The 24285-nt window shown below is 41.9% G+C and overlaps 1 protein-coding gene across 5 annotated transcripts in view; it reads right to left on the bottom strand.

Moving 5' to 3' along the window:
- The window catches only part of LOC134539021 (putative polypeptide N-acetylgalactosaminyltransferase 9), a 356313-nt gene that overhangs the window by 119825 nt on the left and 212203 nt on the right, over positions 1-24285 (bottom strand). Inside the window, exon 1 of one of the 5 annotated variants that reach the window (XM_063380692.1) lies at positions 7654-7740. The exons of the other annotated variants lie outside the window; for them this stretch is intronic. The gene's annotated coding sequence lies outside the window, so the exon portion shown is untranslated. Of the gene's footprint in view, positions 1-7653; positions 7741-24285 lie in introns of those variants that run through there. 5 annotated transcript variants of the gene reach the window in all.

Raw genomic sequence — 24285 nt, 5'->3', positions numbered from 1 at the left:
CGCTCTAACTTAAGGCAGTATGTTCCGTTTCATGTCGTTATTTTATATTTAAATTTAACGTGGTTAAACTTGTACACTTTTGAGTGGCAGAACGTCACCAAGATTTAAAAAAAAACTTGTGCTCACTTTTATGCATAATAACCTGACAAATGTGAATTTTTGACATTTTTGTGCAGTATCGATAATGAGAACCAAATGGAATAAATAAATGAAAATCTAGGGGTTTAAAGGCAATGCAGGTGGCAACTGCGTGATATGTTTTAATACTTTCACAAGAAACTTATTTAATTTTGCTATTTAAAAACATAACGATTCTAAGGAATTTAAAACACTAGTTAGAATTAAATATTTTTTTCTGAAATAAAATAAACCATATCACAAAGCAAACAAGTAAAATTTACTTTAAGTCTGAAAAGTTTCAGTTTTATATAACATTTCATTCGCTTTGTTCATACTGCACAAAAACGTTAAAATTTCATCTTTGCCAGCTAATTGAAAAAAAAATTATACGATATAAAATTTTCATTTTGTGAAAGTTCAGCCACTCAAAAAATCAGAAAGTTTAATCGTTGGAACGTAAGTATGAAATAACCTGTAACCGGGCATACTCCCTTAAATAATAAAGGAATTAACACAAAAATCAAAACAAAACACTTACTCTGGGTTCTCCAAATTGCCTTAACTGCAAACTTTATCGAAACATCCGTTTTTTTTTTCCTGCTCTCTTTACGAGGTGAATAGAGGCACTACAGACGCAATTAATTATTCCGTGAAAGAAGAAAGGATCGTAAATCCTCTTCTAGGGCTTTCTGAAGCGCTCCAAGGAAAACACTTGCCGTGCTAGAACCCTTACAGCCACGAATTATTTTTTTTCCCCGGTAATTAGTATAAAGTCTAAGACATTGTGCGGAGATGTTTAACTTTCGTGGGAAGACGTTCTACGCTGTCACAAATGTTCAGCCAGGCCAGGGGTCGGCAGACTGCAACTCTTTTAGCAGGATGTAGCGGCTCTGCAGCTCTCTTCACTGCCGCGGCGCCTACTAAACCAAGCGGCCAATCACAAGGCGTGTCCCAAACCTGCGCGCTGCACCCTACCACCGCTCTCACCCAGCTGCTGTTTTATTTTAATAATTAATTAGTTAAAATAATTTAGGATTTCTTGTTTAACAGTAGAGATCGAATAATGACTACAGTAATTTGTTTTACATTTACGTACGTGTTTTTTTCCCTAATTAACCTTTAAGACTTTATGTTGGAATTGGTAATGAAATATTTTGTATTTTATCTCACTTTTTTTTTTTATCGTTTCAGCTCTAAAGAATTGGAGAATCTGTTTACTTCATATTTGGCTCATCTCACTGGAAAGACTGCCGACCATATCGCGAGAGTTCATGTGCAGTGATAACAAAACATGTAATAACTACATACGTTTAGCAGAAACAATATTTGTTTTTTCCTTCCACTCGCATGTAATCCTTGTTCACGTTGCTTGCATTGCTAAACACGGAGCACAGAATTAGAAAAATGCAATCCTGCGTCATTTATACAAAGATACATCCGTCTCGAACTTCAAAAAACACTTCGTTTCATTATAAGTTTCCTTCTTAGTTTGAAGTTCCGTAAATTAACTATAATTTCTCACGGTGTAAACTTTGTACCTGTGAAAAAATTAAACCTCATTGCCCTTCGTGACTAACACAAGCATGCAAAAATATTTCGAAACTTCTGACACGGTATATCAACATAGTACCACATAGAGCATCTACAAGAAAATAGAGTAATTTGCACTGTAACCAATCCCCGGACCACCCGGATTGATTACATTAGCTGGGCGAACAAATAACACGTGACCAGAGCAAAATACTAGCGAAGGCTAGTTTAGCATACAGTACTCTGTTTGTTTTGAAGAATTTAAGGTAATCTTTTTATGAAATGAAAGATTAAAAACGTGACATATATATGTAACTTTAATCATGTATTTTTTATATCATCTTACACGCTTATAGTGACCACATCTATTAAGTTTTTTAGAGATATAGTCTTAGGTACATGAAGAATAGTTATGACGATATTTTTTTGAACAACAAACGTAACAATGAATCGTCTTACTTGAATTGTTTCGCCTTTAGGTGCATATCCAAAATTAATGGACGTCTTATTAACTCGACCAAAAACTTCATTACAACACAGGATAAGAAAACTATGTTACGTATCCACCCTTACGTAATCTCAGGTACATTAGTATTATCAACCCTAGGACGTGTATAGCAGAACCCCATAAAACACCTCTCAAAAGAATATACGTTAAACCTTGCGATATAAATGTTATAATAGCAACATTTAAATACGTAAATTTTACTCCAACTGAGTGTACGCATACACCATTACATCATTACTAAGGATTCTATCTATCATTAACCATCAATATCTAACATCGAACGTAGGCACACAATGACGGATGAAACGGACCCGATTAAGTGAATTAGAAACAACACTAAGTCAGTGTAAAGCGACTGAAAACGCATCTAAACAAATGAAGGGAAGACCTACAACCACCCACGGCCTGATAGAAAGTTCAAACGCCGACAATCCCGCAACACGCAGTCAGAGGCGGAGCTCACGCCACTGCCTGAGTGCATCAGAGTAAGCAAGCTTCACACCGAAGAATAATTCATAACTGGGACCCATGTTAATCATGTGCGGTTTCCACGAGCAAACAGACGACCTAGATATACCTAGCTAAATGATCCCAAAGAGCGTGCCTACGCAGATGGACAGCCTTACTCCTAGTGAGCGAGGACTGCGAGGAAGACCGGTCGGGCGGCCCTATTTATACCCCACTAAATCTATGCCACAAGAGGCGCTACTGTCGACCTAAAAAAAGGGGAAGGGAGGAGGAATGGTGGAGGGGGCACTGGTAGGTGAGGAAAGGCTGCCCATTGGAGTGGGGGAAGTGGGACGGAGGGGAGTGATGTGCTGGGTTCGAGTCCGGTGTTGGCTACAACTTCCCCCTCCATAAGTTCCTCTTGCCAGCGAAAATGTTAAGTCTCAAAAAAGCACGGACAGGTCTCTAAAAGAGTGTTGACAGTAGAATGTAGAAGAGAATGTTTAATACTTGTTGATGGCTGAGACACTAGACACTATCCAAGGCTAAGACCGGCCGGGGTGAGGGTACCAAAACGACCAAACCGTCCCACAATACCCCTCTTCAGGCCGAAGTATATGCGGGTGGCACAACTCTTGCAGATGCCCCCGAGATGCGTTGTTTAGTCGAAGCACGGCGAGGTCCAGAGATGAGGTTCCACTGGTGTCTACTCACGACACCAACACTGAGCAGGCGACGATCGGATATTTTCAACTGCAGGCAGACGAGGTACGCTCCGAGAGGATGTAGCCCAAGTCCGGGCAGAAGGCTCCGCTCGAACCCACCGCAAGATCCAACGCGACATGATTCCAGAGTAGCAGCACAAGGGAAGGACGAAGGACACAGACAAGGACGATCGCGATCAACTGAAACAAGGGGGAGGAGAGAGAACAACTGGGCACACAACATAACAGAACCTTAAAAACTAAACAACCTAATTCTACAGCCTACTCACACCGTACCTTACTTTTGAAAAAAGAATTTTAATTGAGCTACATGGGCCTTACGAAATTTCCTAGGATTATCAACACATTTTAAAAGGACTGTATTAACCCCGAGGAATCGCTCCACAATGAACGGTCCCTCATAGGGGGGTATAAGTTTAGAATTTATCTGAGAAGCAAGATTAGGAAGTTTGTAACATCTTACAAGTACCAAATCACCTACTTTATACGTATGATCAGATCTGTCTCTATTATATGACATGGCTACATCGTGGCGCGCTTTTTCCAAGTTACAGGAAACAGTATCCAACACTCGATTAAGCGAACTGGCATCTAAGCTGGAGTCGATGGGAGGAAGACCCCATTGGTTTAGGAGTGGATGGGACAAGTCTCTACCTAAGAAAGGTACACAGGGAGGGAAACCTGTCGCTGAATGAATCGATGAATTAAGCCCAATGTTTATAAATGCCAAATCGGAATCCCACAGAGTCTGATCAACCCGGTAAAAAGATGTAAGGATTCCTTTCAAGACCTTATTAACACGCTCCACCATATTGCCCTGAGGGAAATATGGCGAACTATACACAGGTTTGACCGACCACTGAAAGGTAAAATTCTTGTACACAGAGGACTGAAAGTATGGGGCATTATCAGACACTATTATGTTTGGAGGTCCGAATAACTTAAACACATTATCTGTCAAACTCTTAACTATGGTTTCTGCTTTCATATTGCGAAGGGGCAGTAATATTACAAATTTAGTGAATATATCAATAACCACTAGCACACATATGTTTCCTTTTTTTGAACGAGACAACGGGCCGAAAATATCAACGTGAATACAGTGCCAAGGAGCAATGGGAGGGTCGGCGACATAAAGGCCTTTTTTGGCATTGTGGGGAGGCTTCGACATTTGACAATCAACACAAGTTCTAACATATCCTCTAATATCTTGTTTCATTTCGGGCCAGAAAAAATGTTTTGAAATACGTTGGATGGTTTTCTCGATGCCTAGATGGCATCCTATGGCAGAAGCATGGAAATAACACATGATCATAGGACGTAACGCCTTGGGAACAACTGCCTTTTTTGCCTTTCCTATCTTACCCGTAAAATATATTAAGCCTTGGTCGATGATATATGGAACATTTCTCTTACTATGCAAATCCTTCCTAATCGCTAGACATAGGGAATCTTCATCTTGATATTGACGGATGTTTAAATATGATTCTGGGAATAACTGAAAGGCGTGTATCTGAGCCATAATACTATTATTTTCTTTTTTAATTTCAAATTCATCGGGGTTGAACATGCGTGAAAGCGTGTCGGCAACAATATTATCTTTACCAGGTATATGATGAATATTAAACCGAAATTTGGATAGGCGTAGGATCCATCTGCCTAGTTTACCTAACTGATGGGGATGATTGAATAACCAGCTTAGGGCTTGGTTATCTGTGTATAGGTCAAATTCTCGATTATCCACATATGACTCAAATTTTTCTAAGGCAAAAAGACAGGCTAGGGCTTCTTTCTCATATACACCGAACTGACGTTCAGTCTCCGACAGTGTCCTACTGGCAAATGCTATCGGTCTCAAATTACCCTGCTCAACATGTCCCAGAACTGCCCCTACCGCTACACTAGAGGCATCCACCTGGACAGCGAAAGTTTTACTGAAGTCAGGAAGTATCAAGACCGGTGGTGACGTTATTAGGTTTTTTAACTTTTGAAAGGCCTCCTCTTGTTCGTCACCCCATGTAAAGCTGACATTCTTTTTTCTTAAATGGTTTAAAGGAGCACACACTGTAGCATAATTTTGAATAAACCTAGCATAATAACCAATTAGCCCTAAAAAACGTTGAACACCCTTAATATTAATTGGTCTGGGAAAATGAATGATAGGTGCTATTTTATCCGGATTCATATGCAATTCACCCTGGTGCAAAACGTAGCCCAAAAACATAACTGAAGTTTTACCCCATTCCACCTTTTTTGGATTTATCGTGAGGTTGGCCGCTCTTAATCTATTTAAAACTTCAGTAACATGGGTGATATGCTCTTTCATGGAGTTGCTATAAATAATAATATCATCAATATAGTTGAATACGAATTTGTATTTTATATCTGCCAGGATGTGATCAATGACTCTACTCATGGCTTGACTTCCAAATGTGACTCCCATGGGTAATCTATTAAATTCAAAGTGCCCGAAAGGAGTGGAGAAGGCAGTATATCTTCTACAAGCAGGGTGAAGTAAAATCTGGTGAAAGCTGTTGTTTAAATCTATTGTAGAAAAATATTTTGCTTTACCTAAATGCTGAAGAGCGCACTCTACTGTCGGAAGAGGGTAGACATCCTGGTAAACTATTTTCTTATTGAGCGGAATATAATTATGAGCAAGGCGCCAACTTACACCGTCTTTCTTGCGTACAAGGAAAGTAGGAGTGCTGAAGTCGGAAGTCGAAGGCACAATAACATTCTCCTTAATAAGTTTATCAATAATTTCACGCATGGCCTGTAACTTAGGCGGAGACGCTTGATAGCACTTACTGCGGACTGGTATTTCATCACGTAGGTAAAACCGGTATGGAAGGACATCGCACTTCCCAATCCTTTTAGTAATAACGTCGGGATACTGGGCGATCACTTCATCTAGTTTACATCTCGGTATTTCACTGTCTACATCAGGACATACAAACACGGTGTCCTCTTGCTGTCTGGCGTGCAACGGAATTTTGTAAGTGGGCGCGAAGTCAAAACATAATTCATGATGACTCAAATCAATCACAGCTCGGGCATGACTTAAAAAATCCAGACCGATAATGAATTCAGGAGATATGCCATCCACCACAGCAAAACTCCATGACCAGGAAAAGTGTTTCAATTTTATGTGTAAAATCACAGACTTGTCTGACGAAATAACGTTACCGTTAGCCACACACATATTTATAGGTTGCTGTATAAAAGACGTAGACGAAAAGCATTTCATTTTCATGAGAGCATTCACAAATTGTTGACTCACCACAGATCGGGTAGCGCCCGTATCAATTAATGCGGGAAAAAAAAAGTCTTTGAGTTTAACTTGTACATAATGTAAACACGGATTTTGACAAGAGGCTTTACGAAGGAACCGACGGCGACGACCTCTTTTACGCCCCGTCAAAACCGGTTTTCCGGACACGCAGCCCGGTAGTGTCCCTCCTTTTTACACTTAAAACAAGTTCTGTTGTGAAAGTCTACCCTAGGAGCTTGACAATCGGTTACAGCATGGCCGAATTGAGTGCAGTTCGCGCACCGGCGGTGAGAATATTGTGTCCCCGACTGTACCTGATGACGCGGTGTGTCTGCCGCCGGACTGCGCGCCGTAGTCTGGGCTACAGGAGGACTTACATTAGCCATAGGTGGAGGCCCCTTCTGGGTGACAACAACATTAGTGTTAAGATTGGATGTAAGGCGTTTTGGTGTAACGTTCTTATGCTCATCCTTACTATATGATGTATTGAACTCGTTACCGCATGTGAATCTGCTTTGAGCATGAATGCGAGTGTCAACAGCAATCGCCCATTTACGTAACTCCTCAAAAGAATGAGGAAGAGACAACATACTTGACAAACTAATGGCGACCGGCGAAACGTTGCCCATTATCAACTCCACGAGTTCACTTTCCTTAAAATGAAACCCCAGAACCAAGGCATAAGCTATCACACTATCTATAAACTGAGACACACTTTCAACTGGTGACTGTAAACGTAATACATAATCTCGTTTACACTGTTCCATGACAAGAGGAGGACAAACAGCCTGAAGGACTGAATGTTTAAATTCAGCATATGATTGCCTCTGCACTATCGCCTCCGTTAAAGTATTTACGTAAACCCCTGCGCATTTCGTTAATAATCCCTTTAGGAAGATATCTTGTGAAATCAATTGCAACTTGTGTAGGCGATCCGCCTCTAAAAAGAAATCTAACACCTTTTTAGGATGGTTGCTATCCAGCAATGGTAGACATTTTAATGTAGAAAAGAACAGTTTGGGAGCATACGGATCTGTAAACTCACTTACTGCGGGAACCTTGGGAGAGAAGGCACCGGCTGGGTTGCCAGACGTTTCAACTATGGACGCGCGTAAATGCGCGACCAGACGGGCTCGCAACTCCGTTACGGTTTCCGCACCGTCAGTACTCACGTCGTTCTCCGATAGGTATTGGATGAGTTCAGGCTTATGAAGCCTATAAACCCATCCAACACCGTCTCCACGATCCGATGTAGCCATGAAAAAGAAGAAACAAACAGATTACTGCTGCGGACAGCAGAGTAGCGCAGATCTTGTAACCAATCCCCGGACCACCCGGATTGATTACATTAGCTGGGCGAACAAATAACACGTGACCAGAGCAAAATACTAGCGAAGGCTAGTTTAGCATACAGTACTCTGTTTGTTTTGAAGAATTTAAGGTAATCTTTTTATGAAATGAAAGATTAAAAACGTGACATATATATGTAACTTTAATCATGTATTTTTTATATCATCTTACACGCTTATAGTGACCACATCTATTAAGTTTTTTAGAGATATAGTCTTAGGTACATGAAGAATAGTTATGACGATATTTTTTTGAACAACAAACGTAACAATGAATCGTCTTACTTGAATTGTTTCGCCTTTAGGTGCATATCCAAAATTAATGGACGTCTTATTAACTCGACCAAAAACTTCATTACAACACAGGATAAGAAAACTATGTTACGTATCCACCCTTACGTAATCTCAGGTACATTAGTATTATCAACCCTAGGACGTGTATAGCAGAACCCCATAAAACACCTCTCAAAAGAATATACGTTAAACCTTGCGATATAAATGTTATAATAGCAACATTTAAATACGTAAATTTTACTCCAACTGAGTGTACGCATACACCATTACATCATTACTAAGGATTCTATCTATCATTAACCATCAATATCTAACATCGAACGTAGGCACACAATGACGGATGAAACGGACCCGATTAAGTGAATTAGAAACAACACTAAGTCAGTGTAAAGCGACTGAAAACGCATCTAAACAAATGAAGGGAAGACCTACAACCACCCACGGCCTGATAGAAAGTTCAAACGCCGACAATCCCGCAACACGCAGTCAGAGGCGGAGCTCACGCCACTGCCTGAGTGCATCAGAGTAAGCAAGCTTCACACCGAAGAATAATTCATAACTGGGACCCATGTTAATCATGTGCGGTTTCCACGAGCAAACAGACGACCTAGATATACCTAGCTAAATGATCCCAAAGAGCGTGCCTACGCAGATGGACAGCCTTACTCCTAGTGAGCGAGGACTGCGAGGAAGACCGGTCGGGCGGCCCTATTTATACCCCACTAAATCTATGCCACAAGAGGCGCTACTGTCGACCTAAAAAAAGGGGAAGGGAGGAGGAATGGTGGAGGGGGCACTGGTAGGTGAGGAAAGGCTGCCCATTGGAGTGGGGGAAGTGGGACGGAGGGGAGTGATGTGCTGGGTTCGAGTCCGGTGTTGGCTACAGCACGACGGAGATAGTTGGAGCCAAGTCTCGTGTATGCACCCTTTGCTAGTAAAACTGTAATCCAACATGAATAAGGCTTTAAGTCAATCAAAATTCCATTCGGTGTAAAATTGTGTGAAATAAGTAACGTTAGCCTTTTGGGGAACTAAAACACACGAATGATATTTCTCGACCATTTTTTAAAGATGCGACTGTCATTGGAATATTTGCATCTTAAATAAAGTCGGTACCATCCGATAGATGATGAAATGATAGCGTGTAGGAAACAGGGCCCCATTCAATAACATTAAAATCCACTCAGGGTAGAACCCAGGAACCACAGTTACCCATTGTAGAACTCTCCGGAATTTGTGTCGCTGGAAAATATTCTTGGCGTGACACACACCGGCTGACTACAGGCGCGGTTTAAAAAAAGCTTTAGCGGTGACCACGACGTCAGCAGATATTCAGAGCTCAGTCGGGTGATTTTACGAGACTCGACCCGATCACCAGAGTGCAACATGACTGCAACGTGACTGCAATATGCACAACTGTCATCTTTCCCCTCGGCAATGGCTTCTCAAAGAAAATAAAACAGCCATCGCGCCATTCCTTACTGAACATACATGATTATAAAAAAATTCTAACCAATTGCTGGTGGGATTATGTTCGCAAAAATATATATGTGTGTGTGTGTGTGTTGGTGTGTGTGTATCCCATATCCAGCTGAAAGCGGCGCCCCTGCACTACTTCGTGTATGCAGTCCCGCCACACGGAAGTGTCGGGCGGGTTGCCTGCCCGAGCAGCCGCAGGCGCGAGTCTCGGCCCTAGGAGATTAATGTCCGGAATGGCGGCGTTGCTAATCTCACGAGCGTGGTAGCCAGGGGTAGCATCCCCCCTCCCGGCCCACCAACCCTTAACCAGACCACTTCCCCTGATCATCCATCACCCGCCGGAGAGCAAATCTTCCGCTGGACCGCCGAGTACCCTGGTTCCTCGCACAAACCCACTAGATGTGTGCATCTACAGCGATGGCGGAGGGAATGAGCTATTTGAGACGGGTTGATTTTTAAAAGAGAATCAACAACACGTTTAAAACAGCCGAAACCAAATGAGTACATACGTTTAAAAATTGTAAAAAAATATTTGGAGTATGCAGAGATTGCAACGATATATTTCTAAAAATTTCTCTTGCCATCACTAGAGACCGGAAAAATTCGCGGATTAATTTCGCGATATGCTAAATTGCAAATAATTGTATTTTTATGCAACTTCTGCCATTGGTTCGCTGTTAACCTGGAGGAATGTGGGCCAATTATAGACCCTCAGTCAAAGATCACGCTTGCTTCCTCGATATGGAAAAGTCATCGGATGTTTTGTAAACAAAAAAAAACGCAACTAAATTAAATCTTGGGCTTGACTGTACAATCCGTCGGCGACTACGTGAGGCAGTCACAGTCTGTTTGCAAGAGTGAAGGCGGCCACTAGTTCACAGGCCCACCAACCATCAACCCCGAAGCACCACATTGTACGTATATAAGTAAGATACTGTAGTAACTTAGTAAGTAACTGCAGTTACTTTATAAGTTACTGCAGCAACCCACCTTCAATAAGAGCAAGTCTCTCAAGACAGCGTTCATTACAATGTCAGCTTCAACAGGAGATTATAAAAAAAACAATATTTCTATGTGGCTTCACTTTATTTTGAATGCGTACAGCAATTGATCCAAGAAAATTAATGATCACAAATTGCACCCTCCTTACTGTTACTGGGATGCAGAATTCAATTTTAAAAACATATCTCAAAATGTGTGCAAACTTTAGCTTCGCCATGATTGGTGAATTACAAGGAAAACTAATTACGTGATTACAACATTGCCATCCACTAATTAAAATGGCCTAATCTCGTTGTTTTTTTTTTTCAAAACCAAACAGCAGTATCTGTGCGTTCAATGGTAAAGTGATTATTGAGTTCGGGAAACGGAGTAGGGTCAAATTTCATTGTTTCCCGATATCGGCACAAGCCGTAATCGCGTCGAGAGCGACATAATGGGGTTTTGTGTGGTATCCGGGAACGTTCCGACGAACGAGGTTTAACGATTCTTAATGTGAATCGTGCCCCAAACGTGGACATATTTCTTTCGCCCACGCGCATGAAAACACGTGTTTAAACCCAGGAAGTAGGGACCGGAAAAATTCGCGGGTTCAATGACCTGCAGGATGAACTCCATAGTTTTACGTGCACTCGGTCAAATGTCACCCACTCATTGGCTGCTGTCTTGTGAGACGTCCAACAGTAGCAGCCTGTGATTCGTATAAAGCTTTGGTCGGGTGTTTCTCATTGGCCCAGAGTCATCCAGGTGAGTTGTGAGCCAATAGCAGAGGCAGCACTGAGGTATAACTATTTGTATTTTAGCCTATCGCTAAATGAATTCGCAAATTTTTCCGGTCTCTACCAGGAAGTTATTTAACTTTTGCTAGCCCTTCGCAGAACCTGTGCACTGAGCACGTTTGTTCACTCGGACATCGCCTGCTGGACCAAAACGCTGTGACGCAGAGACAATTGAATGACATTTGAGCTCACAGCTCACTACAAATGAGCATTGTACGTATTTTGTTTGACGTGACAACGTCTAATAAATCGATGAACGCCGGCTGCACGCACGAAAAAGGATGACTCATTGTCCCGTTAGAATAACACAGATTGGAAGAAGTTAAATAGCAAACATGTATAAAAGTTATAGTTAAAATAATCTCTTCGTTAAAGTAATAAACATGTTTGAATTAATGAGTGCAAATAAAAGTAAATTTATCAATTAAATTGTAGATTTCATTTCACTCATTTTTATCCATACAAAAGCGTGATAATTCAATAAAAATTATTCAATTTTGTTCATAAAACTATGCAATCATTTCTTCAATGTTTTGTTATGACGTTGTGCCGTTAAACTATCGTCCGTAAACCGACTTTACAGACAACCAATTATTTAAGTTATAAATGGAACAGATTTAAATCATGTAAAAATTACAGGTATTTGTATATTGGTACATAATTTGCGTGTAAACAACTGCATCACTACAAAACAAGTGTTCTCGCAGAAATACAGGGTTCGGAATCTTTACCGGGAATTTATGCTTTGTTTTGTCCCAGTTACTCCAGTAGTTATTAACTGAGCACAACAATGAGCATAATAAAACAAAATAAAGTCCAATTACAGAATATTCGATTATCTACATACACAACCGCACGCACGCATACCAACCGCACATCGTCATAAAAGCACTAAACACACACGCTTGCTTCTATATGCTACCAACTGCAGCACCCGGCGTCACCCGGGCTGAACACAGGTTGAAGGGAACTGATTTTTTTTTTTTCGAAATCAGATGTAGATGGTAATTTTTAGTTAATTTGAACGTTAAAAAATTTTTACATGTCGATCGGTTCAGCGGTACAGAAGTTGATTGGCTGCAGCGCCGTCTAGTGGCGAGTTACAGCAAAATGAATCACACCAAAAAACTTCTCCATGAAAAAAAAAACATTCAGTGGTGCCAACTTTCATGTCGATAGTTGGCACCACTGAATGGTTTTTTTTCATGGAGACATAAATATATGTATGTGTATGTGTATATATATATATATATATATATATGTATATATATATATATATATATATTTCATGGGAAATCTAGTGCAGTAAAAATTTTCGCTAATAATGTAAATAAATAGGAAATAAGTGCTGAAGATTATTTTCCGACATACCAATGACTTAATTTTGCGAAAGAGCATGAAATGCGTGCATACGTTGTATTTATAATAACCCATCCAAGATTTTTAATGAAATATTAACTGTTTGGGTGCTAAAAAACAACACGGCGTGAGCTGATCACGGGCCGCCCTGAAGACAGCAGAAGACAGCAGAAGACAGCAGAAGACAGCAGCGCGAGGAAGGTATGCTACTGACGGGCGTAACGGGCAGCCACTCCCCCCTCCCCCACAGCCGCGCCAATGGGACTGCGGACCGCTGCGAACTCGCGCCGCTGTTTAAAAACCGCATTTAAATGGCCGCATTAACTCTCTCCGCGCTGCTAATGTTTACTCGCGCGAGTCCTGCCCATAACGACTGCCTCCCCTCCCCTCCCCTCATTTACCCCCCACCACCAACACCTACCGGGGCATCGCGCGGTCTTACTCCTCTTTCACCCTCCCCCGCAACCCCAACCTAAACCCGGCGGCCCAAACGCATCTGGTTATTCAACGAAGTAATTATTTAGAGAATAATTGCCGGAACATTGTGTTAATATCTCTTAGAACAGGACAGAGTTAACTCGTTCGCAACTTCCCAGGATGATACGTAGAACCGTGTGCGCAATCGCCAATATGGCATTCCACATACGAGAGATCCAGAGTACATGCCAATATGGCATTATACATACGAGAGATCCAGAGTACATGCCAATATGGCATTCACCATACAAGAGATCCAGAGTACATGCCAATATGGCATTCCACATACGAGAGATCCAGAGTACATGCCAATATGGCATTCCACATACAAGAGATCCAGAGTACATAAGCTGCGCGGAAGCGTCTCCAGCGGTAAAAAAAAAAATTCATTTCCGGGAACTCTTGTTTTGACGTGTATTTCAAATACACTACGTTAATAACTGTGCGTAATTTATATTCTAGCAAAGATTTTAGTGCTCGATATCATGACAAACATGAATTTAGAAAATCTAATTCGCAATGAATAAGAAAATTAACATTATATTACCTGCAGTGTCGCAATAAAATATTTTAGGTGCTACTTTTTTCTAAATTATTCCCCTGCAGAACGGAGGGGAATGTTTGACTGGGCGCAATTGTGTTGTCGACCGCGGATGAAACAGGGAGTAGATTCTCGCCTCAGAAATGACTACTCTGAAAGTCACCCCAGGATGTGGACTCGAACACCACTTCGCGACCTAGTCACACCGGTGTATTCGGGATGTTGACGGCCATTCACACCACTAGCAAACCAAAGCAAACCGATTATAATTGACAAAAATACTATGTTTGAATTAACTATCGAAAATAAAACATTACGGTAGCTATTCAGAACATACAAGAGCAGCCGATACAGATGCAAGCGAACGACTACTACATTAGTATGTAAAAAAAATTACATACAAGGGTGGCGAAAAACCTTTTTTAAGTTTGAACAGTTAAGTTTTTCCCCGCCATGTAATATGTTTTATAATTTACTATAAACTTATTTTCCCGCAATGACTCTAGAAAGAGACAGGAAAAATTCACTTGTTGATTAAGTAAAATTCATAAAAAAAATTTTCTGCTTCTGCCACTGGCTCACAGTTTCGTATGGAAGATTCTGGGCCAATGAGGAACGGTCAGTCAAATAAGTGTCGAACCACAGGCTAACCCGTTAGACATTGTACAAGTACATTGTACTTGCTGCTTACAGAGAGAGCTTAATTAATAAAAACCTAAGCCGTCACTCTTTTTTGACGCGAATTCCAATGAACGTTAAAGACTTCCGAAAACTGAATATTGTAACACAAACAAACAAAACAAAACAAAACAAAACAGGGGTTTCACGTAGCCGATCATGAATCAGTGAATTTTTCACCGAAGCACAACTGTCGCTGTTCGCCCGGGATAGAGTGAAGTCTGCAAAAACTAACGGGCAACTCTAATGCATCAGGCCTACGTATTAAGTCACACTCTCAACATGCCCCAGAGGCCGTGCGCTATAAAAAGCTACACACACGCACGTTGCAAAGCAAACTTCAGCTCTGTGCCTGATAAATCCCAAGATGGCGGGCGTGTGTGCGTGTGTGTGCTCGCCTTATCTGCGAGCTGCGTATGCGCCGGGGATGAGCGCTCGCCGCGCCCCTAGCGGTCGGCGGGCGAAACAATAGCCCCCCGGGTTGAATGAATGGAGGGGGGAGGAGAGGGAGGCATTGTGCAAACACACCAGGGGGGGGGGGGGGAGCGCTGAACTAGCATGAGCCGCCCGATGTGATTTGTTAAAGGTAGCGGCGAGGGCGCCAGGGTCTGGTACACTCGCTCCCTGCTGAGCGCGCTCAACTCCCTTCCCTCCGGGCGCGGAAACGTGACGGACGTTGCCGCGTCGGGTCGTTACCAAAACGCCGAATGTCAAAATTGACCACACAACGCCCGACAGCTAGAAAACTGCTGTGTACCACAACGCCGAAATAACAACTGAATTAATTTGTGTGTGTTTCTTAAATGTACCTTAACGCCGAAATACCACAATCAAACCTAACCTTACCTAACCTAAAATAACCTAGCGTAATATAACCTAACCAAACTTAACCTTTGCTATCCTAGCCTAGCCTAACCTAACCTAGTCTAACCTAACCTAACCTTTGTAGCAGCCCTGCAATGACATTTTTTCGGCGTTAGTGTATTTCGGCGTTGTGGTGCGTCCCCTGCCGCGAGCTGGTACTGTCTCCCCCCCCCCCCCCCTGTCCTCGCAAATCAGCTCCACGCCGTCTCCCGCGACCACGATGAGACAATAAACACAAGGGCACAATTGATTAATATGGTACGCCTGTACCGTATTCCCAGACCATCCCTACGGCCAGTCCCTTGTTCTTAGGTAACGGATTTTGGTGTCCTATCCGTGACTTACCTGTGGGAAGCCTTCATTTCACAGACGAGAGAGCCAAACTCCCGATCGTGCATCATCGGTTGTTTTTTTTTTTTTTTTGTTCATTGTAAATAAATATGGCGGTGTTGACAAAAGGATACTAATGGTCAATTAGGTTACGTTAGCTACATTATAAATACTTTAAAACATTGTGGACGGTTGATTTGGTTAGGATAGCTACATTAAAGATACGGGGAAAAAAACATGAACTTCGGGGAAACTTCGGGTTTTGGCTATCTCGTCTGTGAAAAGAAGGCTTCCCTTCGGAACACCGGGCTGAGTATGATCGCGCTACTCAGCGCACTACTTGAGTCACAGCGACGCGCGCTGACACCGCGCGACCAAGTCCAGGTCAGGACTGCTGATAGTTTACTACTTACGGTCAGACACGTGCGTAGACCAACAATGAATATACAACATCTGCCCAAAAAAAGTATTAATGTTTACTCGTGTATTTCCACGTTACCTCGACTCAAATTAAAAGTTAAAAAAAAAAAAAAAACTGATTGACAGTGACGGATTCAGGAATTTTTTTTCTGCGGGGAAGTTGTGACAAAATAAATAGGAAAAGAACATAACTTTAAGACACGTGTATTTATTACTATTGAACCAAAACACTGAAATGGGCTTACAGTGGTTTCCCTCACAATAACACACAGACTTCACTGATATTTTGCCAATTGTTTAAATAACATCAGGATGGGTTATACCACCCCTGTCTCCCCTTACCACGGTCCATCACTTATTATTGAAGAATACATCTCTGTGCGGTTCACAATTTACCACGTGTCATGTTGCAACGTGATGTAACTTACATGCCATGTCTTAATATCCTCACCCTTAATGTTTTACGCCACTTTAATCGTTTCTATCGCTTTTGATTGTTTAAATCAACTCGATCGGCAAGCTACGGCTAAATACTGTTCAAAACACAAAATGATGGAGGTTAATCTCTTTTGAATTGTAAACTTGGTCGTGTCATCGATACATGTTGTTTTGATAACTATTCTACTGCGAGGCACTGGGAACAAACCATTTTTTTTCGAACTTATTGTTCATCAAAATGTTCTTATTATTACGTACTGAACAGAGACGGCGAGTAATAATGAAAGTAACGGTCTAAGATGGCGGGCTGTCCGCTCGTAGCCACTTCTAACGACTCGGCGCGACGCTTGTGAATGCTTATCGATCTATTGATCAACTAGCGGGCATCGATCCGCTCCCCCCCCCCCTTTTTTTTCCATTTTCCTTATTTCCGAAACTGCCTTAGACAAACATCCACGAGCGTCTCTGGCCAACTTGCCCGAGATTCGACATGAACCATAGCGGATTTCCCTAGTGTCGACCACTGTGTTGGGGAACATCGTTACTTTAAAAACAACCTCCCCCCCCCCCCCCCCCCACACACACACACACACGATCAATCCAGCTTCCAGTTCAGATTGGACTGAACTGAAGCCTTCTCCAAATACTATCAGCCCTTGTGGTTGCTGTTGCTGATGAATGAATCGCTCTATCGTGGAATACGGAAGAAGAAACTTTAGTTGTTGCTATTGAAGTTGCGGTTTTGGTTAGGGGAGAAAAAAAAGAAAAAAAATGAAAAGTAAGCAAAGAGTACAAACAAAGATGACTGCCGCGACACTCAGCTGATGGACTGACAGTTTGGACTGGCGAGACGCTGTTCGCACACACGTGGCAGTTCGGACTGGTCAGTCCAAATGATCGTGCGTGGGGGCCTTAAAAGATGATTTGCGCTGCCAATTGCTACAACTAAACGGAAATATGTTATCCCGGGGAAATAAAATGTTACTCCAGTCACTGTAAGAAAATATGTTTGACAATTAGACATAAAATACGAACAAACCATCTAACATGAAAACTTTCGGCATATTACGTACTAATCCATAAATTATGACAGAGAACACAAACATACGCGGATGATGATTTTTTTTTATTTTGAAATCATTGTGTAAAACATAATATACAATAATAATAAATAGGTATATAAAAATCATAACATTTACTGTCACGAACTTGAGCCTTTAACTGGAAATAAAACCAAACATAAATATAATTTAAATCTATCTTATATATAAAATTCTCGTGTCACAGTTTTCGTTGCCATACTCCTCCGAAACGGCTTGACCGATTTTGATGAAATTTTTTGTGCTTATCCGGTATCTATGAGAATCGGCCAACATCTATTTTTCATCCCCCTAAATGTTAAGGGTAGTCCACCCCTAATTTTTTTTTTTATTTTTTAGACAAAATTTTTAATTTCTATTTTTTTATGATACAACATACAAAAATACATACAATCCTAAATTTTCACCCTTATATCACCAACCCATAATTTTTAATATAATTTTATATTTTTCAACCCCGGTCGATAGCTGATCAATTAACACTTGATCAACCTTCCCCGCCTACAGCGAGCTCATTACCTGGATTAACACATAGACCACATATTTATATGAAATTCCACCCCTTAGGGAGTGAAAAAGTGATAATTTCATTTTATAACAGAAAAAATTATAGGTCATAGACATACAAATAGTGAGTGAGTATCATTTCTTTATGTCTGCCACACGATCATACACATAGAAAGGTCTGGAAAATTCATATTTTTCTCCTTGGTGAGACCAGCCCGCTTAGTGGAGCTAGCAGCGGCTAGCAAAATAAAGGCGCTCATAACAGTTTTGTTCTTAACTTCGTCAATAAATAGAGTTAGTTGCCTTGAATTTTAAACGCACCATCGTTTGATGCGTTTGTCATGTCTTTAATTTTCGTTTGTTTGTGCCGTATGTGTTCATATACCATTCATCCGATTGCGATGAAATTTTGGTGAGTTATTACGCGCATGCCCGTGAAGGTTTCTGAGACGGTATAACTATTTTGCAATAGTTGGAGCACATATCGTTTCAAAAAATATGTTTTTTTTTTTCATATTATTAGCGGCACTTCGTCTGTTTTTGTTGTATAAGTGCGCACGCATGACACAATTTATTTAAATATAAAAGAGAGACAGAGATATAGTGATATATATAGAGTGAGATAGAGACGGAGAGATAAGTTGAGATAGAGCGAGGTAAAGAGAATGAAATGGGTTAGATAAAGAGATATATAGATGAGCTATATAGAGTTTTATATATAGAAGATATAGTGGGAGGTATATATGTATATATGTAGATATAAAGATATAAATATAGATAGAGAGATACATTGATATATATAGATGTAGATAGAGATAAATATATATTTATAGAGATGGATAGATGATTTGTATATGTGTAACTACTTCAAACATATTACAAAGCAAAACTGAATGAGGCATTGCAATGCATGCCGAGCATTAGCTAGATAATGGAATCTTTTCAATATTAGTAATCTCTTATTTTCAAGCTTTTTTTCTATAGTGCTTTATAGAGTCTAGACTACATACAGACTACCAATTTTTAGATATATATGGGTAAATAACTATACACTGGCAGAACGTCTGTCGGGATCTAAAAGTGATATAAATTATTTTGCACAGTTGACATTCAAATTAAGAAGACAATTACTAACTACATCTTATTTCGAAAAAGGTACCCTTCGCCCTGTGTTCAGCCCAGGCAACGCCGGGTACAGCAGCTAGAAATTCCCTAGAAATAATTTATATGGCAAAACAACGTTTGCCGGGTCAGCTAGTTATAATATATTATTTAGTTTTGTGTTATCGTAAAAAAAATATGTTTGTAATCTAGTCATAATTTCATGAAAGCTGTAAAAAAGAAAAGCATTGTTGCTATGAACTTTGTTCGTGTGTGTGTTGGTCCATGTGTTATGTTGTCACACACATGTATTGTCACCGTATGTATAATTTTAATTGCGTGCTTTGTATGTTTCATTTATATGTGTGAATATCTTTATGTCCCTAACTGTTGTATGAAAGATAAAAAACATGATAAATAAAAAAAAATATTAATTAATTTTAAAAAAATAATCACCGCTTTGTACTGTTCAAATACACATCCGCGCGTGTGTTTGTTGGTTCCGCTCGCCGCCGCCAGGGGCGACACTAGCGCGCTCGCCGGGAGACCAGCCGTGTGGAGGTAACGCGCTCACGGGATCGCACACACTAGGTGCGTGCGGCAGCCCAGTCCGTGCCGCGAACACAGCCGTCAAGGCCGGACAGCCACCCCCTTATCACAGACACCAGAACCGTAGACACCTCAAACACGTCGAAAACGTAAACACAGACACATGCCAAGAGGTGATGGGCGGCATTACGCGGCCTGTAACTTAATGACTGACTGGTTCGATGCCACAGACAGGCACAGACAGGCACAGACAGACACAGACCGGCAGACAGGCACATACAGGCATAGACAAGCACAGACCAGCACAGTCAGGCACAGACAGACACAGACCGGCAGACAGGCACAAACAGCCACAGACAGGCACAGACATGCACAGACAGGCACAGACATGCACAGACAGGCACAGACGCAGTCAGGCACGGTCAGGCACGGACATGCACAGAGACAGGCAGGCGGACCGGGCTGCTCGCTACCGGCAGATGGTGACAGTGTCAGTTCCGCGACGCACTGGTCGCAGACTGTGCTGTCCGCACTAGCACTGGCGGCTAACGCGACTCGCGATGGTTCGCGCTGTCAGCGGCGCGGTAATGTCGGGTTGAACTCCAGTTGGTTCCCCACTAGCCGCGGTTAGTTTCGGTCGGCGCTCACACCCCCTGCCGCACGGCATGCTGGTTGGAGGGGGGGGGGGGAGGAGTCACTTCTCGGAGCAGCAAGAGGCCCTCACAGCAGTCTCAGGGCGGGTGTTCCATGACGTTCCGGCACGGTGGCCAATCAGCACTGTCCCTTGTCGGGACACGACCGTACCCTGACTCGCGGGGCCCCGTGTTCCAGAACGCGTCCGAACCTAATCCTCAATCGAGTAAGGAAACAAATCGGCAAAACCGTTTTATTAAACGGTGCCCGGCGCGAGGCTATTAGAAACTGGTTACAATGGTCGGAAGTTAATTTTTCTCAAGTGTACCTTAAAAGTAACATATTTTCTTCTTGTCATGACTAGAGACCGGAAAAATTCGCGGATTCATTTCGCGATAGGCTAGAATCAAAATACGTTTGCCTTTATACCGCATCAGTGATTGGGCCACAGTTTATCTGAATGACACTCGGCCAATAATAAACTTTCAACAAAAGAAGTATCGAATCACTAGTGTCCCAATTAACAGGTGACACGAGTCAGTAGCAAATGAGCAGACGTAACTTTCCCGCGTGCATAGAGGATCATGGAGTCTATCCTACAGGTCATTGAAATCGCGAATTTTTCCGGTCTCTAGTCATGACCATTAAAGTGTACAAAATGTATTCCAGGATAGTTTCGCTCTCATAAAAGTTTCATATGGCATACCAACACGCTTGGTACGTTCGCCGATGATCACAAAAAATTAATGTATACGAGTTAATAGCGCCGCCATCTGAACGAAAATCACCCGGGGAAAAAAAAGTGAGCTCAGCGCATGCGCAGAAATTCGGGGCAATAGATCCGGCAACGGATAGGACATGAAAATCCGTTCCCAATAAAAGTAATGGACTGGCCGTGGAAATGGTCTAGAGGGAATACGGTTAAGGGTACAGGTGTAGCGTATTCAACACCTTAAAACATTATTTCTTTTTTTTTTGTGTTGGAATACCGGGCTTAGTGGCGCCCTGAAAGTCCGGCCAGGCCCTTGTGGTCTCTGTCGAGCGAGTCTAGCCCTTATACCCTGCTTCCCTCCCCCCTCCTAACCCCCGTGCCTTTGCGTCATCCAGGGCGCGGGGTTTTTTTTTTAGCGAGGTAAGCCGATTACCAACAGCTCTCCTTCTTTCCCTCTTTGTAGCCAGCGTCTCTGCGCAGGAAACCCAGGGGTGTACTTTTTATATATGTGTATGCCGTCGTTCTTCCTGAAACCGTACAAAGTTTCTCCCGCGCTACAAGCCGACTTAAGTTAAAAAAAATATTAAATCCCTTAAAAGAGGGAGCTAGTATCGTCTCCCCATTTCTCCTCCCTTCCCCGCCGCGCTCCTACCGCAAAATATACATCCAGTGATACTTCTTGCCTGTTCAACAACACTGCTTTGCAAGCGAAACAGCACAACACTTCAATGGGCAACTTAAAGCGGCCTACGTAGCAGCATCAAAAGTTAGTGAACACTATATATATATATTTTTTTTTTGGAACCTGATAGCACATTATTTATCGACACTGCGAATCTGAAAATTTTTATCCCACTAAAAGAAACTACAGCAATTGTGCGTATGGTTTTAAATGTTTCATTTTGTGTATCAAAACATGAAATGAAAATTATCAAGTGTCCAAATTTTGGGACAATTTTTGTACTGTTTTTGGGAGAATGAAAGAAAGAATGTAGAAATATAGGCAGAAAGGTAAAAAAAAATATTTTGGAGAAATTGATTTAATAAAAACCTAAAGTCGTCGCTTTAAATTCCGAGATTTCTTTTCCGCTGTTTCTGGAAATACTATCAGTTTCCCACCAGTCTCGTGATGCAGCTCGGTGGAGCCAGCCCGGAGTGGGGGGGGGGGAACCCCTGGATGGAAAAGGGGGGGTGGGGCAGGTCGGGTGTGCGTGGGGAGGAAGATAACGGCAAACGAGAACGATACCCTTGAGACTGAAATAAATTCTCAATGATTGCTTTCAGTATGCCTATCCACGGAACCACCCAAAATAATACACCACGTGACATGGCCACCGCGTTCAACCCCCTCCCGACCGCGGAGGTGAGACGCAAGGGAGTTGCTGCGTGCAAACTTTGCCATATTCATCCATCTTGATGGCAAAATAATAATTTTTTTATAATGAAGTTTAGAGCGGTATTCGGCAGTCCCACAAGTAATTATACATTATTACCGTTCACTCACGAAATCGAGGCACATTGTCACAAATCCTCGTTCAGATATGAAATGATTGAGCAGGGAAACTCATTCGTGTACCCAAAGAAAAGAAAAAGAGGGCAAAGGAAATTAACACAACCTAATTAGGTCACCCTGGATATTATTATACAGAAAATATTACCAAAAAAATAAAGTTATAACATACTAGGTTTGTTAGTGCACAATCTAAACTGCCTTAGATTTGAAAACTGAGCAAGATATCCGACTGGTGTCTGCTTAATAAAAACATTTAATAATGCACTGAGGGTGGAAGAATAGTTCTGTTTCCGTAATTCGTTTTTAAGCTCGTGTTTTCAGAATAATTTTTTGTCATGAAACGCCCGATAGAGATCATTGTAAACACCCAAGTGCCTTAGCATTACACCTTTATCTTCATTTCTAGGCCATATAATGTTACGGTCACCGCTCACTGCACTGGGAGAAGACTGCGCGCCAGTCCAGAGGAGACACCGCGCTAGAAGCACCAGCGAGCGTCGCGCTTATCATCCCGCCTCACCGACACAGATACGCCCCTGACGAGGCGGGCCCCGTAAGTCGCCAAATCAAAAATTCACTTGTACGCATGTGTGCATCACTATGAAAAGCTCTTGTAGTGACCGCCGCACATGCAAGACCACATGTCGTGTTGTAGTGAGATGAATCGATTTTCTGGTAATGAATAGAACCAAAATATCAAAGGCTGCGGCAAGAACTTAGAGTGTGATAGTGCGAAAAAGACTTTATTTCCGATATATTTTAAAAGAAAGAAGAAACACAAATGATTTCATGTTTATATAAACTTAAATTTTAGTAAAACCATTTTCATAAAATTTCGGCAATCATTTCACCTGCCATCATCAGGTAGACTAAGTCAGTCTCAGTCTACCTGATGATGGCAGGTGAAATGAATGCCGAAACGTCGAAAGACAATTACCTGGCACGGCCTACACCCAGAAGCCCAGAAAATGCAGACAATGGCCGTGAAGGCCTGCTATCTTTATGTTAAAAACAACTGGTGAGTATAGAGACCGGAAAAATTAGCGATTTCAATGACCTGTAAGGATATGCTCCATGATCCTCTATGCATGCGGGGAAATAACATCTGGTCATTGGCTACTGACTCGTGACACCTGTTAACTGGGACGCTAGTGATTCGATACTTCTTTTGTTGAAGGTTTTTCCATTGGCCGAGTGGTCATTCAGATAAACTGTGGCCCAATCACTGATGCGGTGAAAAAGGCAAACGTTTTTTGGATTCTAGACTATCGCGAAATGAATCCGCGAATTTTTCCGGTCTCTACTGGTGAGTACTGAGAGACTCGCTCGCATTTGTTTCACTTCGTGATATTTAGGGACCGGAAAAATTCGCGGGTTCAATGACCTGCAGGATGAACTCCACAGTTCTACGTACACTAGGTCAAATGTCACCCACTCATTGGCTGCTGTCTTTTGAGACGTTCCAGCGTAGCAGCCTGTGATTCGATATAAAGCTTTGGTCGGGTGTTTCTCATTGGCCCAGAGTCATCCAGGTGAGTTGTGAACGAATAGCAGAGGCA

The sequence above is a fragment of the Bacillus rossius genome, chromosome 14 (genome assembly GCF_032445375.1).
Source record: "Bacillus rossius redtenbacheri isolate Brsri chromosome 14, Brsri_v3, whole genome shotgun sequence".
Taxonomy (NCBI): Eukaryota; Metazoa; Arthropoda; class Insecta; order Phasmatodea; family Bacillidae; genus Bacillus; species Bacillus rossius.
Note: the sequence above shows the minus strand (reverse complement) of the source record. Positions and strands in the feature narration are given on the sequence as shown.